We start from the raw sequence: 12065 nt of genomic DNA, 5'->3' as shown, positions 1-12065 counted from the left end.
AAAATTAACTTTATTTGAACCAAAATTAATATCACCCTGTTAAATAGTGGTTATACGAATATCTTTGGCCACATTATTTAGCATCTATGTTAAAAATAAAATAAAAAATGATTTTTTTTATGAAAAAAATTATTTATTGTTGGATATTTGAAAGGCCCGTGCGTTTTTTCAAGGCATCTTGTCCATGTTAGCAGTAAAAACCGTTTCCCTCGTGAAATTTAAGTCACTGCAATGCTAAAAACGCCTATAGGTAACGTGTATATAATATATATTTATCTGCCATCTTATAAATTTTTATTTTGCTGATAATAACCCAATAAGAAAAAGAGCGATGTAATAAAGTTAACAAGTCCAAGTGAGAGAAAACATATATTTCACAGGGAGAACAGTAACAGAAATATTATCAAAACCATTGTAGGCAATGTTTATAAAGGTAACAGTAACATATATAAAGCTACATTTGACCACTAAAAGGCTCCGTGGATTTTTAAGTAGTTATATAGTGGTTGCCAAAATGTTTTCGTTACTTTCGGTTAAAACACCTAAGTTTATATAGCGTTACTAACCTAAGTTTTCCGTAACCTTTATATACTCCCCATTTAAGCTCTTTAAGGGGCTTATACAAGTAACAGAAATAAAGCAATAAGTTCAGTTCTGTTATTCGGTTACATAGAGCAGTTTATCACAATAAAATAAATAACATTCTTTATCCCAAGCAGCACAGTGTCGTTACTATGACGTCAATTATAGGCCATTGGCGACGTCTAAAAAGACGTCTAAAATGACGTGATTATGACGGGTTAATGTCACATCCTACAGACGTCAACTAATGACGTACCTAGTCCGGCTGGTGAGACGTCAAAATGACGTACTTACTTTTGACAAATGACGTATAAGTAGGATCAAAAATATAAAAAAATGCGTTCAAATTAATACCAGTTTATTACAAAATCTTAAAAAACTACATACTATTACACTTATAGAACATAAAAGTTGAAATAAGGAATTACTAATGATGCAATAATGAAAATGACAACCATTCCTGCTTGAAAGGAAAAACAATACATTTCGAAAAAACTTTGTGGCAGTGCAATAACTCGATATACTCTGATAAATTTTGGATAAATTCTTTTGAGTCGACAGGGTATTTGTAAAATGAACGGTAATCCTGAAACCTCCTACCTAATATAAAAACTGCTCCATTATTATCCACTACATTTTCTATTTTGAAAACCAGTCCTTCTAAGGTAAGACAAAAACAATTTGCTTCTGAATATGATGCAATAGAAAAAATAAAATCTTTATAATGAAGCTTTTTATACTGCTTGCAAGAGAAATTTGGCGTTGGTCCTAAGAAATGGGACAATTCACATTTACAGAAGTGTTCATCATCAGGTGAAGTAGAGTCATGTTTTTCGTACACTGTCATTTCAATTTCTTTTAAGCGTCTATTAATCTGTTGTAACGGTTTATTCGGAGACTGAACTAACGATTTTAAATGGTGGAGATAATGCAAGAGATGAGTAACTACTGTACGTCGAACGTACCTTGAAGCTGCCCAGTTTGACAATTTCGAATGCAAATCGCTAGGCGGCGGTTCATTAGAAAATAAATCGTTAGGGGGCACGTTACTGGAATAGGAAGTCAAATGGTTGTATAACGTCGCATCATTGAAGAGCAAATTTTCATTAGGCGAGTTTACATTAAAATCTAAATCTCTTGAGGAACAGGTGTCATTTTCACTTTCACACATTGAACCAGCAAAAAAAAACGGAATTTGATGATTCATTGGAATCATTATTAACTATTAAAGATGTATTATAACAATTCTGACTCACAGGTGCTAAATTTGCTTCTGCCACCCTTCTGTAGAGTTGTCTTTGACTAACAACACTTTTTTTCTTACGGGTTGCCATGCTGCTGCTTTTTCAATTTCTCTGGTGCATGTTTCAACCACACCTTGATGGTATCTTCTATTTCTTTCTGACTGACTAGAGGTTAGCTTTTTCTTACAGCACCTAAAAATGTTGTTTCAGATTAATAATAAGTATGCACCTACAAGTGAAAACACTTACCAATAATCACATCCTTTACGTTTAAGTTTTTAAAAGCCTTTTTCTCACCTCGTTTGCCACAAAAATTCCAATTAGTTGCAAGAGAATAAATGAACAAAAAATTTAAAATGCGGTTTGTATGTCCAGTAAAATCTCTCCCTCCAAAAGTCGATAGATATGCCGACTGGAATCACATAATTTAAATTGTAAAATACATATTAAGTGGTACAGAACACCCACCAAACCGCCAAACAACTTTTTGCTGCCGTCCGCCATTACGCGCACACGCGTTCACACCAGCAGTCCAGCACGCATGCGCCTGCACGTCTCGTATCGTATCGTGGCATTTCGATTAAAATCGCGCCAAAATTAAATCTTGGTCGACAGCCTCGACAGGAATCGATGCTAAAAATAATTGTTTCCTACTAATAAAATAGTTAAATAATTGTTAATAACAACATTCTCACTTCATCTTTAAATTCAAATTGCATTTCCACTTAAAACGTCAGTTTAGTATTTTCATTGCTAATTAATGAATTTATATTTATATCCAAATTTTAGGTAAACAACAATTTAAAATGTACAATTTTTTATAAAGCACGTATAGGGCTTAGTTTTTGTAATAAACTTTCGTTCTAATTTTTTTTATAGTTGATTAAAAAGCACTTAAAACGACCGAAAACAAACGTACGAAAGACGTCTCTAGACGACGTCAAAATGACATCTGAAATGTCACGTCATATGGACGTCGCTTATTGGTCTACGACGTCGCCGACTAATAATGTCCAATAATTGACGTCATTATAACGACACTGTGCTGCTTGGGATATTAAGTTTAGGCCAACACTATATTCTAAATTATTATTTAATTTTGACAAATCCTGTATAATCAAAGAATTTAATCCATAAATTGACAGATAAAAACAGGAGCACCAACTTCAAAAATTTGTGTGACATACCAACATAAATTTTAAGGTTATAAATGATAAAATATAAAAATTTTGACAACTGCAATGATAAAATTAATAACATAGGAATGAAATAAATACAACAAAGAAATTATAGAATAATATTATTTGAATAAAGTCACAATAATTTAAAAATTTAGAAATGACAATTTAGTAACTATATATATATAGTAAATAAATATCATTGGTTAAAAAAAAAATGAAGAAGAGAATCAACAACGAGAAATTTTTTTTGCAAGAGAAAAAAGAGTAAAATAATTTTAATTGAAATTTAAAAAAAATTAAAATCTTGATAAAAAAGGCATAAAATATTCAAAGGATTGATAATTAATAATTGTATAAGTGTAGTAATAAGAAATTAGTGAAAACAATTAAATAAAGTGAAATAAGTGAGAATACTCACAAAGGGACAATTTCCAAGATAAAGAAGTTGTGAAAAGGAAAAGAACAGGAGTGGAACTACAGCGGAGTATCTGTTTATTCTGCAAGGCCGTAACAATTTCCAATTAAAAAAAAAAAAATTTGAAATACAACATAACAAACACTTAAGGTACAGTTCTATTAAGTTTAAGTATTTCTTTTAGTATATAATATTTGAGTTCACATTTCCATATAATTTAGTTTTATGAGTGTAATTATGAGTATGAATGAATGAATGAATGTTTGTAAAATAAAATAATTGTAATAGCTAGTTAAGAAATTGTATATTTTGAATATTTTATTCATTATAAAGAACAGACCCGGTCTTAAAACTATTATAATCTGACCTTATAACCATAACAATTTATCGCAATAAAATTTTTTAATTTGACCTCACAATATAATACCCTGAGAATAAAAAAAATAATAATAACATAATAAAATAAAGAAATTCAAATAATTATTAATGGCGCCCAAATTAAAATCTGATTTTATTTAAAATAAAATTTATAAAAATAAACATTACACACTATAATACCATAACAATACATTTATGTTATTTAATGAGGTGATATAATCTTTACGGCAACTGTTATATAACAAAAAATGTTTATTGGGACATAATATAAAAATAATAACTCGGATATTAAAAGATAATGAAGAAAGCAGAAGTCAAAAAAAAGATGAAGATAATATGAAAAAGAGCCATGCTGAGGAAAATGATGTTGAAAACAAAGAACAAGAAACAATAAAGTGAAAAGTGTAAAATAATGTTGAAGACAACAAGGAACAGGAAATAAGGAAATCGAAAACAAAAAAATTCTGACCTATTGTGATTTTCCAACAAAAACAATCTCAACTCATCAAGAAGCTTGAACAATCTTGACTACACTTTACTTCTTCAGAGCTAACGTACTTCACAATGAAGCATGTGCTCACTTCACATTTCATCGCACAGAATGGCGAAAGTCGGGATCGCTTAAGCCGTGACTTAATGAAATTTACAACCTTCACTTGATAGCACGCGCACCCTCAGACGTCAGTCCCATACTAACAAAGGCTAATAGATTAGCTTAGCAAGCAACTTCGGTAATTTCATCAAGTTGAAGTGAAAAGTTTGTTTTAAAACTGTAACTGTGAATTTGACCGTATTTTTTTTATTTCCTTTTCAGTGAATAAAAATTCAGATATTATTTGGGCTGATGGTAAAATATAATTCTACCCTACAGAGTGAGTTGTTCCATTTTTAGCTATCAAAAAGAATAGTCGATAAGATGCAATTGTAGCTTATCTATTTTGCTCACCAGAAATTGATGTTTTCATTACTGAGTGTGACTTTAAGAATAAGTTCGAATAAGAGGTGTGAATGCTTATCATTTGAACTGAACTTGAATGTTACAATCATACATAATTTCGAATTGTATAGGTATGAAGAAATGGAAAATGGAACCGAAGATATCTACAATATTAAACTCAAACCTGAATGGATGCAATTATGAAATGAACGTAATATAATACTAATGAATGAATCACCTCTTCCCAAATAGTATTTACAAAGCCGGATCGATAAGTCCATCACTTTTTGAATTTCTCGCCTTCCAACTGAAACGGCAACACTGCACATGTCAATATACAAAGTTGTTATATTACTATATCTATACACCAAAAAATTCCGAACAATAATTTACTCAAATTGCTTAAGTTATGTAAATTATTAGTTTTGGAGCTCAACAAGATTAGAAATTTTTATAAAAAAATCAAGTATATCTTATATGAAAGAATAATCTAAAAACAGATTCATAATGATTTTAATTATATTACGATTTATAAATAAATATTTGTGAAACGTAACATGCGTCCAGATAATAAACATTAATTGTAAAATTTGACAACATTGAGGTTTACTGTCAGACCACAAGTTTACTAAAATCGAGTAAAAATGAGACGGCAACTGAAATAAATGAAGAAAGACCATTTCGATTCCATGCTACCAGTCTAACAACATTCATAGACTATTGTGAAGTAAAGACTATTGTGCAGATTGGCAAATATAACGATAACCTTCAACGAGGAACATCAATCCAATTTAATACCAATCCAATTTTGACATGTGCAGTGTTGCCGTTTCCGTTGGGAGGCGGGAAATTCGAAAAGTGATGGACTTATCGATCTGGCTTTGTAATTACTATTTGGGAAGAGGTGATTCATTCATTAGTATTAGATATTGTCAACCTCTTAAAAGCATTTAGCTTGTGTAAATCATACTCATCAATATGCATATTTATTGCATATGCTGTATTTTACATCAGTCTGAATGAGCCGCTTCATCTAAATTTTTCTAAATTTGAATTATTACACTCATCTGAAACTTTAAGTGCTTTTAAGAGTAAGACTCTCTTATAACCAATAAGAAAAATGTTCTAATAATGTCACTGATATTGAGGTTCCAAGGGACCTATTGGATATATCATTTTGCAAGGACAAGGAAAAATTAATTTACAAAATCACACGTTAAAAACTGAACATTTGATTAAGAAAATTATCGAATTAATATCGCGTTGTTAATAATCATCCGATTTATCGCTTAGTGACTTTTTTTGCCAAACAAGAGATGCGAGATCACCAAAAAAAGCTTTCAAAGACTTTCGAAACTGTAGTTTTGGAATATTTGCTTCAGATAAGCTATAAAAAATTTTGATTAGATTGTCACGAAATAATCGAAAAGTTACTTTACATATCCACACTGTAGTGAATTTTATATTCGAATTTTTGTCATTTTCCAAGGTTTTACACTAATATTTATTCGTTTCCTAAAAATAATTCTTAACGTCAAAGCAAAGTGATTTCGAAATCTAAATTTGTATTTACATTAGTTATCTCGATATCCGGAAAGCCACCATCCGGACTCCGAGAGTCCGTGGAGGATTTCAATATATTTATATGGCCTGTAGACTTTTATTCCATTTTTGGGGGAATCCATTTATTTTTATTAACATTTTTAGACCGCGCAATTCGATTCAAACAGTGTCTAATTGAATCTGACACCGCTCAGACGTATAAAAAAGAAGGATATCTCGAGGTTATAATATGTATGTTGGATACAAATAATCAATTGTAAAAAACGAAATGTTTTTTTGAGGTTATGTTAGTTAAATTTGACATTAACGTCATTCGTTTGTCAAATATTGATATAAATTGAAAACCGATATGTCTAGGTTGAGAAAAGAGAAGCGTTGCTTTTACGATGCAATTAAACCGGGTCCTTTGAGTTATAAAAGCAAAATTATGGAAAATTTGAGAAATAAGACACCCGCTACGGATAGTAATACCGATTGTAGTAGCGTCCTAACGAGTTCGAGCGCTCGAGATAATTCCAAACCAACACCCGAAGCTACCAAAGAAGAAAACTTTAAACAACGAAGAATGAAGAGATTTAAAATGCAATCTGACGGTGTTATTACATCTATTAATTGCGATACGTCCGAAGATGATTGAATTTTCTTATAAAAAAGACAATGTTACGGATAAAACTAAGAATAGCGAAAGAGTTTTGTTAATTGAAGCACAAAATGTAGATATTCAGAATCATTATTATACAATTTCTTAAACTATTACGATTATTTGTATTTACTACCAACTCCTGGAGTTTCTTTTCAAGCCCTTTTCAAGGTAAGTTCATCCTCAAACTTAAGCTTATTTACCAATACCTTCCATTTGTACCTATCCTTAGTTATTAGCCCCTAGTTTCTCATCCCTTTTCTTTCCAAATCAATCTTCACATCATCTAATATCTTTAGATCATTATTGTCGATCATCCAACTTTTATTTTCATTCTTTTTTTTTTATTGTTTACAGCCCATCAAAAAAAAATTCGCATCAGTTAAATTTGATGACTTATAACCTATTTCGTATTTTCCAAAATTTGAAAAAAACTCGAGGGGTACATGATAGATTTTTGTTAAAAATGGTTGAAATATTGCTAATATCTTTTTGTTAAGAAATGTTTAAACAATGCGCTGGCTTGAACTACAACTTTTCTTGTACAGATTTACATCTTGTACTATAATCATTTAATTCCACTTAAAAAATCGATTACTTAAGTTGAACGCTACTCACGTGTCTATATGTCATTGCAACTAGTGTATATCGTCTTTTGCTGACTGAAAAGGCGGTTCGAAAACGTGATAAAACTCTATGTTTATATATCAACGTCCTTGAATTTCTTTTCTAAACTTTAGAAGAAAATATTCTTAAATATAACATCCTAAGAATTGAATTACAACGTTAGATAGTCAACCAGAACGTTCATAGACGGATTTAGCAAAAAAAAATTACCAAACCTGAAATATAACTTTAAGGAAACCATTAATGTATCAAATACTCTGGAAATCTGGGCAAAACATCAAGCATTTCTCAATCAAGCAGCGATTAGAGCTCTAATATCTAAACTACTACCCTGCGATGGATTATTATTATTTTTTTTTTTTTTCTCGGGGGCGTAGCCAGTGCACGCACTAGGACAAGAGGCCCCCCTGAACCGCCCTATTGCCACCGTGGAACCGTTTAACACATAATCTTCGCCGGTGACGGGCTGTCTTTTCTTCATCTCGTTTTTCTTGTTTCCTACCTCTCCCTTCCTCTGTTGAGACAGAGATTAGGAGTTCGGATATTCAGTTGTTAGTCGTTTTCCAGGCAGCCGTCCGACTTCTTATGCTGCAGTACTGATGTGGTGTACGCAGCAACGACACCCCACTGTTGTGTGCCCATGAGCATGAGCCGGATCACGTTTTCTGGTGTGACTGGACCCAGTGTCCTGACTACTGCCACTCTTTCCTCCTCAAATCGCCCACAAGCAAAGAAGGTGTGCTCTGCATCATCTGGAACTCCGCAGTACTTGCAGTTCGGCGTCTCCAGCTTCCCCATTCGGTACAGGTATCGTCTGAAGTAGCCGTGCCCTGTGAGAAACTGTGTCAGGTAGAAATCGACATTACCATGGGCTCGTTCGATCCAGGGAGCGACCTGCCCTATCAGCCTGTGGGTCCACCTCCCATTTCGCTCATTGTCCCAGCGTTCCTGCCATGCTGCCATGGTGCGGATTCTCTCCTCCTTGGCGGCCTGTGTTCTTCCCACCTCGCCGCTCCTCTCGTACACTCGCTTACGTTCGATAGCGAGAAGGTCGATTGGGATTACTCCAGCTACTGCGAGCACTGCTGCCTCTGACACCGTGCAATATGAGGAACATATCCTTAGGGCACCCCTGCGTTGGACGCTGGCCATCCGCTTTCTGTACTTCTTCACCAGGAGTGCATCTGCCCATATCTCTGCTCCGTACAGGAGGATGGAGTGGGTCGTGGCCATCAGCAACTTTCGCCTTTCATACGAGGGTCCTCCCAAGTTACTCATCAACCTACCGAGCGAGTTAGTCCTTTCGGCTGCCTTGTCGGTGACTCTTCTTATATGTTCCCAGTAACACAGCTTCGTGTCCAGGGTAACTCCGAGGTACTTGGCGGTACTTTTTGTTTGTATTTCCTCCTGGTTGACGTGGATGGTCACTAATGTGGGAATCCTCTTTCTCGTTAGAAGGACAATCTCCGTCTTTGGCAGTGCCAGCTCCAAGCCATGTTCGTGCATCCACCCATTAACTCGTCGCATCAACTCGTTCAACTTGATTTCGGCGAGCTCTAAGTTGCGAGCAGTGATGACGGCGGCGATGTCGTCAGCGTACCCCACCAGGAATGACTTCTGCGGCATCTGAATCTTCAAAAGACTGTCGTAAAGGGCGTTCCAGAGATCAGGACCCAATATCGAACCTTGAGCCACACCAGCAGACAGCCGTTTTGTTCTCTGCCCTTCTTCCGTCGTGTACAGTAGGAGTCTGTCCTGAAAGTAGTCATCTAGCAAACGCAAAAGGTACCTCGGTATCTGAAACGTGTTTCGCAGTGTGCTTAGTATGTCCTCCCATCTGGCTGAGTTGAAAGCATTCTTCACGTCTAGGGTAACTAGCAAGGCAAGGGGTCGGGCTGCGTGACACGGTATCCTTGTCTCCTCTACTGCTTTTATAACCTCTTGTATGGCCCCCACAGTCGATCTTTTGGGTCTAAAGCCGTACTGTCTATCGGAGAGGTTACCTGCTTCTTCTATGGCTTCGGTGATTCTCGGCTTGATCAGCATCTCCATAAGCTTGCCTGCGGTATCCAGCATACTCAGGGGTCTATAAGCTGAAGGTGAGTTAGGGTCGCCTTTACCTTTGCTGATCAGGACCAGCTTTGCTTTCTTCCATCGGGCACTGAATGTTCCTGTTCTTAGACATACATTGTACATGCGAAGTAGCATTTCTGGTTCGCAGTTTGCGACGGCTTTAAGAGCTTCGGTGGGGATCCCGTCTGGTCCCGGAGCCTTGTTTGGTTTTAGAAGGGCTACTGCTTTCTTTAGATCATCTTGGCTGAATGGGATTACTTCTGTTGGGTCAATGGCGTATTCTAGCTTTTCCCTTGGTGGATGTGTTGGGAATAGGCCTTCTACTATTCGCTCCATCAGGTGCGTGTCGGTTGGAGCTGTGGTCGCCGTTCCCAGTCTTTTTGTTACAATCTTGTAACCAGTACCCCAGGGGTCATTGTTCACTTCTTGACAAAGCTCTTTCCAGCATTTGTGTTTGCTGCTGCTGATGGCCTTTCGCAGGTCCTTTTTTGCTGCTTTGTACTCCTCCGTTAGTGCTTCTGCGTCTGCCCTATTGCGGGATCTCTGGGCGATTCGTCTCGATCGGATACAGGCTGTTCGTAGCTCGGCAATTTCCTCGTTCCACCAGTAAACAGATCTTCGTGGGGGTCTTCTTTTGACTCGGGGCATTGAGGCATTGCATGCTGTCTGTATGATGTTCATAGTTCTATGAACCACGGCCTCTGTTCTCTTTCTCTCGCTTTGGACGGCTGGGACATCGGCAGGCTGAGCATTGGCGTTTCTTAGGGCTGTCTCAAATTTGGCTCGATCTAATTTTCTGGCGTTCCATCGTGGGCTTTCTTCTGTGAGTACCCTCCGTCTTATACTAGCCATTACGTCGAAGACGATATACTGGTGATCGCTTCCCGTAAGTTCCTCCGTGACTTTCCATTCGTGGACTCTGCCAGCTACCATCTCTGATGCAAAGGTAATGTCTGGAATGGATTCACCCCACCCGGGCCTTCTGTATGTGGTTGTAGATCCTGTGTTGACCACCAGGAGATTGAGTCTCGCTGCCATCTCAAGTATGAGCCTTCCCCTTGTATTGGTGTGCGGCATTCCCCATTCGGTTGCTCGGGCATTGAAGTCTCCTGCCATTATGACCTTGTTCGGAAGTGCTCTGAGTTCGTCCTCGAGGTTTTGCAGTTTTTGACGGAGTTCTTGTGCGTCGACGTTGGGGGACAAATACACACTAACATATGTCACATCATTTATAGTTGCCCATACTTGGTCCTCGCCTTCACCATGTTGTTCAACTTTTAGGCCGTTCGAGTTCGGTACCCATAAGGCAGCTGTATTGGTATCGTTCTGGAACCAGAAGGAGTTTTCCCTGCGGCGAAATGGTTCGCTGATGATGACGACGTTGGCTTGTAGTTCGGATACTATTTGTGGCAGCAGTTCGTGGGCTAGCCGGCTCCTGTTCAAATTACCTTGGACTACTTTAAGCATTCCGGGATTCCTTCTCTTTCGCCTTTTTTGCTGCATCTCGGTACACTTTACATTTGTAGGATCCAGTTGAGTGTCTTAAGCCATCGGCCGTCGTACCTAACTCTTTACAAAGACAGCATTCCGGCTGGTCCTTACAGTTAGCTGCTTTGTGCCCGGGCTTGCCGCACCTCCAGCATAGAGCACTTCTGTCAGGGCCGTTGCAGTTTTTGGATGTGTGACCATACCCTTGGCATTTATAACACCGTGCAACGGTCGTGTGCAGCTTTACTTGGCAGTATACACATCCCACCAGCAACCTTCCTTTGTGAAGTAGAGCATTAGCGGCTCCCTCGTCCAATTCCACTGTGGCTGTACGTATTTCTCTATGATTCGGTTTGGATATACGTATTCTAAGTTCGCCTGTCTGCCCCACTGCTCGAATTACAGCATCTTTGACTTCGTCCATCGTGGTGAGTGAATCGAGGTCTCTGACTTCAACGGTTGTTTTCGGAACCAGGTCTCTAACAGAGAGATCTTTTCCTATTACTTCCTGGATTCTCTCTCGGAACGTGCTTCTGCCTTGTGTACCTTGGCTCAGTTCAACCAGTACATGCCCATCTGCTGTCTTTCTTATACATTTGACCTCCGTTGCGTTCTCTTCTTGTTTGACTGTAGTCCGGAGGGCTTTTAGCACATCCGAGTATGTGATGCTTTCGGTTGGCTTGATCAGTACTGCGGTATTTCTTCTATTTGGGCCCTTTGCCTGCACTTTTGCGTTATGTGGAGTCTTCTTTCTTTTGCTTGTGACGAGAGTCCAGTCTTCGTCGGCTGTTGCTTCGCCCGCAGGTAACGCCGAGTCCGTAACGTGCGCAACACTTCTCCTCTTTCCTCGCTTAAAGGCACCGCCTTCAGGAGTCTCCGAGGCACCCCTCTTTTTCTGCGGCGTTCGTTGCTGTGACTCACTGCTCATCAGTCGAGT

At 37.5% G+C, this 12065-nt stretch overlaps 1 long non-coding RNA gene across 2 annotated transcripts; it reads right to left on the bottom strand.

Moving 5' to 3' along the window:
• Positions 1-923: 923 nt before the first annotated feature.
• Positions 924-2874, bottom strand: LOC130902983 (uncharacterized). 2 transcript variants are annotated; one of them, XR_009060487.1, is made up of 3 exons: positions 2522-2874; positions 2076-2476; positions 924-2018 (listed from the first exon to the last, which is right to left on the bottom strand). It is a non-coding gene; the product is annotated as an uncharacterized LOC130902983 (long non-coding RNA). The 2 variants fall into 2 exon arrangements; XR_009060486.1 differs by having other exon boundaries at positions 2076-2459.
• Between the last annotated feature and the right edge of the window lie 9191 nt (positions 2875-12065).

The sequence above is a fragment of the Diorhabda carinulata genome, chromosome Y (assembly GCF_026250575.1).
Source record: "Diorhabda carinulata isolate Delta chromosome Y, icDioCari1.1, whole genome shotgun sequence".
Classification (NCBI taxonomy): domain Eukaryota; kingdom Metazoa; phylum Arthropoda; class Insecta; order Coleoptera; family Chrysomelidae; genus Diorhabda; species Diorhabda carinulata.
Note: the sequence above shows the minus strand (reverse complement) of the source record. Positions and strands in the feature narration are given on the sequence as shown.